Source organism: Atta cephalotes (assembly GCF_000143395.1).
Source record: "Atta cephalotes unplaced genomic scaffold scaffold00007, whole genome shotgun sequence".
Lineage (NCBI taxonomy): Eukaryota > Metazoa > Arthropoda > Insecta > Hymenoptera > Formicidae > Atta > Atta cephalotes.
In genome coordinates, this window is record NW_012130071.1 from 2,442,912 (window position 1) to 2,448,119 (window position 5,208).

The window sequence follows — 5,208 nt, forward strand, 5'->3', positions numbered from 1 at the left end:
TCATAAATGTATAACCGTTTAATAACAGTTTTTTACAATAAAGCCTCGAATTTCGAAAAAAAACGGCGGAAGCAAAGTTGTACACCTAATATATGATGTATAATATATTTAATATGTATATTATGTATATACATATTACATATAATGTATGGTAATATTAGGTATGGGAAAAAGTTCATGGCGTTTTTTAATGCCATCTAACGGGAAAAACGCCACGAACTTTTTCCCACCTAATATGTATGTATATAGGGTGGGCCATTTAAAATTTGGAATTTAATTTGGCTCTAAAAAAAACGCATGAATATTTTTTAAAGTTTATGGCTTTATTGGAAAGGTAGTACATTGCCATTTACCGAAGTCTTTATTCAAAATTGTTCTCAAAGAAGTGCGTGAAATGTTCAAGTTTTGAGAACGATGGCGAGTTGATGGTTGTTCAAGCACACTCTGAGCAGCAGCAATGTTTTCGATTGATCTTACTGGACGAGCACGTGAACGAGTTGCTTTATCCAATAAGGATCCAATTTGCCGAATTCGCTTCACAAATTGATCCACAAACTGCGTTGAAGGCATTTCTTTTCTACCAAATTTTCCACGTAAATTTCTTACAGTTTGGGAAGATTCACCACTTTGGAAGTAAGTTTTCAATATTTCCGAATTTTGTTCGTATAGCGACCCATTTCGTAAATGTCAAACAAAAAACTAAATTTCTGATACGTTATAAATGTTATTACGCTTTTCAAACTCAAAATAACCGGTAGTTGAAATGCTAGATGGCTCATCCTATATATGTATATATGTACATATGTACGTATGTATATATGTATGTACGTGTGTACGTCTGTAATATGTGTAATGTGTATAACATGTACAATGCGTTTATATTTAATATATACTTATATAGGGAAAAAAATAATTATACAATTTATAATAAATTTTATTTTTATAACACGCTATCCTTATGTATCCAAGAATTGTATGATGAATTATCAAATCCAAGCTATTTCATCTAAACCTTATCTCCTTTTTTACATAACATCTTTTCAACTAGATATATATATATATATATATATATATATGTCAGGATTAGCGACGCAATGCAACTCATACTCATAGAATCCTCTAGCGACCGGTTTTCCACGGTAATCTTCCAATAAATACATCACAGGATTTTCTGCACTTTGATGATTCTAAATACTTCTGTGATCCAATTTGGCGTGTAACCTTTCTCAAAGATTCTCTTGAATTTACTTACACGTCATCCACTTTGAATTGCGGAAGTGCGATGGCCTTTACGCTACTGTACATCATGTTTAAGAATTTGTCAACAATCATGGGAGTCACATCGATGGGCCGCATATCGATGCTTTTACGCGTTGTACTTAGACAAGAGACGCAGTAGCAAATCGATCCATTTATAATTTCCATTCCAATTTATAATTTTTGTGCGTAAATTGTTTCCACATTCGTTTTTCAACGTACGATTGAACTGTTCAACGACAGATTCATTATGGAATATGTTGAATAATGATTTACGTTGTATTTTCTTCAAGAGTTTTTGCACGTTTGCGTGGTAAAATTCTTTTCCTACATCGATTTGCAAATTTTTCGAACATTTTCCATCGTCTCGGTTTATCTTTGCGATTGCTGTAGCCATCTCATTTCCACTCTTAGTTCAGCGGTACGATCCATGCCTACTCAACACATCGATAATGATGAGAATATAGTGATAACCTTGGTTGAATCGTATGTAAGGACGCATCTCAACCACATCAGTCTGCCACAGATCATCGTATTCGTAAACTATGACGTCTGGAAAATTTTTTTCTCGCTGGAGCGTGTTCTTCTCACTAGTCGCCATTTTTCGAGGTTTTTCTTCTCAGATATGTTCGTTATGATTATTGCTGTATAATGCATAAAATATTACAAAGTTCTTAAACATAAACGTTGTTCATCGGCATTTTGATGTCAACTAAAATGACTGTGTATCTCATTTCAATTTATAATAAAACCAGCTTTACGGAACTCCTCGATAATAGATACAATACTTCGTTATAATAGAGACAATAAGAATAATAGAGATAATATTTCGTTATCGTGGGCATTGTGATCTGCTTAACGCGAGATCTCAAACAATCGGAGACGATCCACTAGTTAGGATCGTCCTAATAAACATAATCGAAACATAAAAAATGATTGTATTGTTGTTTAGGTGCATAGTATTATATTTTTTCCGACTCTTTTACCTAACTTGTGGTTTAGTTTCTTGGCACGTGGCATACCCGTTCCAACTTGTATTTTACCTGACTCCAAGGGTGCTATTATATTTTTTATATTTGTTGCCCACTATGGGATTATCCGTTTTATGACTGTGCCTGTGAGCATTGCTAATAGTATACTTTTATGTGCTAGTTTATCATTTTCTGTATAAATAGTATTGTCGGGAATTCTTTTGAAAATTCGTACAAACTAGATGTATCTTTGTACTTTACTCCATCTACGATCACAAAGTCATTAATGTCTACATCGAAATATTTGTCACCGAGCACTGTTTTCGCTGAGATATGCGCCATACACATGATCGATCACTTTTTTTCTATTACCACCGAGAAGCATGTTTACATATTTTTGTCCAAGTGTCCCCAATTGATTATACAACTCCTCACGAACTTGCTACGTTTGCAATGATTGTTTAACTAACGTTTCAAGTTCATTGGGCATTTCATAAACGTTTTCGACTGAGGAAACGTGCTAACGTTCGTACGGTATATTCGTGTGCTTCAGGCGACATATTATATAATTAGAATTCGACGTAATGTTCGATTCTTTTGTACATTGCTTTTTAGACGACGGTTAATTGAAGCCATGAATTATCCATCCAGAGGTCATCACCATCATGATCATCTTCATCATCTTCAAGTTTTCTTTTCTTAATATTTTTATTCTTTACAATTTCTTTCTTAATTGGTTGAGATTCATCATTAGCAGTGTTCTCGAAAATCTATTTTAGAGTTCGACGATAAGCTTAAAGTGTTTCTCCAATGCTATATCTTCCTCTATTTTGCCGGTTTTTAAAGCGTAGTATTTTTTACGAATCAATTCACTTTTCACAATTTGTATCCTCTCGCGATCCTTGAGTTCTTTGTTGTTATCCATGTTGCATTCGATAGAAATGTTGTGTAATTGATGTATTGATGACCACGTTAATCGTATACTCATTAAATCCTTTTCTGTATCGTCCATTTGTAAACGCACTGTCTTTATCTATGACTACGAATCATACTTTTGTTGCTAACAGCAACGACACAGTTTGCAGAAATTCTCATAAGATATGTCAATGTTTACATGATCATTGTATATATTTCAGATTGGTACCATCCTGTTTGAATAGGATCAACAGATTTGCATTATCGCAAAGCTTCGGTATTTTTGCATATGTCTGACACAGATAAAAGCAGTCAACGCGTGTCGATTCGTCGCAAAATACACTCTGATCGCGTCTTGCTTATCGCATGCCACGTCATCGAAAACAAAAATTTGGAAGCGTCTCGTTCGATGATAATACTACTACCGGGCTGAAAAGTCCCGAGATTTTTAATGAAAACAAGCGTTTTTTTGGACAAAGTATATTTATTCCTTAGTTGCCTTCGAAGGCGATACACTTGGTATAACGATTTTCCAACATTTCGATGCCTTTTCTGTAGTACGAAACGTCCACGCCTCGGTTTCCGCGATGACTTCCTCATTCGATGTGAATCTCTTTCCCTGGAGTCATCCTTGAGGTTTGGGAACAGATAATAGTCGCTGGGGGCCAAGTCTGGAGAATACGGTGAGTGAGCAACCAATTCGAATCATAATTGGTCCAATTTGGCCATCGCTTTCAAGGACATGTGTGACGGTGCATTATCGTGATGATACAGAACTTTTTTCTTCGCCATATGGGGCCGTTTTTTTCTTTATTTCGTCGTTCAGTTTGTCCAATAACGCTGCACAATACTCTCCCGTAACTGTTCTTCTCTGCAAGTAATCGATGAAGATTATGCCATGCGCATCCCAAAAAACGGAAGCCATAACCTTCCCGGCCGAGCGTTGGTCTTTTGGTCGCTTTGGTCGGCTTTCGTTGCTTTTCAGTCACTCTGCAGACTGGCTATTGGACTTAAGCGTATGGTAATGAACTCATTTCATCCATCGTCACAAAACGTCGAAAAAAGTCCGCTCAATTACGCTGCAACAACGCCAAACCGGCTGTTGAATCATCAACACGCTGCTGTTTTTGGTCGACGGTCAGCAAACGCGATACCCATCGCGCCGATAGCTTTTTTATCTCCAAAACATCGTGTAAAATGTATCCCGCCCGTTCTTTTGAGATGCCCACGGCCTCAGTTAACTCGCGCAACTTCACTTTACGATCACTCAAAACGATTCGATGAACTTGCTTTACGCTTTCCGCATTCGTAACCTCTTTTGGCCTTCCAGAGCGAGGTGCGTCTTTGCTTGTACGATCCATTTTAAATTTACTAAACCACCGATGAACTGTTGTTCTCGAAGGAGCAGATGTGGGATAACATTTTTGCAACCATTTCAATGATTGTTCAGAAGTTTTTCTCATCAAAAAACAATGTTTGATCAAGATGCGATATTCCTGTTTTTCCATTTTTTTTACGAAGGCGAAAGTAGCGCCACTTAAACGACTGTAGCTTATAAACGAATGAACGAAATGTAATGAAACTTCATACATAAACTAGTGACAGATGAACCTCTCGAAATGAATCATTCATTTTCTAGTGGCGCCATCTATTGAAAAATCCCAGGACTTTTCAGCCTATGTAATATATTGTTATTATTGGAGAATGTAAAGTAAGTAATTTCTTCAATCAGTACTATTATAATAAATTCTCCAAATATCGGTATTTTGATTGTTGCAACGACTTTGAGTACACGTTCTTAAAACATATGTCATGTGGACTTTCCAGCTAACTTATCAACATGTTTGTTTTGCCGCAGTTCGATGGACTGCAGATAATTCCGCGTATAGAAATCGGCAACATGTTTTCATGTTTTCGTTTTTTTTTCAGTCTGTACTTTATTGTTGATTACATTGTCATCTGTACATTAGTTATTTTAATCGTCTGCGGTTGTCGCACGAACTTCATATCTTCTGCCTTCATGACACTAATAATATTGAAAAAAAACGACATCGAGAGCGGATGT

At 36.2% G+C, this 5,208-nt stretch overlaps 1 pseudogene; it reads right to left on the reverse strand.

The window, feature by feature from the left end:
- Positions 1-4,504, reverse strand: part of LOC105626982 — a 33,684-nt pseudogene extending 29,180 nt beyond the window's left edge.
- Positions 4,505-5,208: the final 704 nt, after the last annotated feature.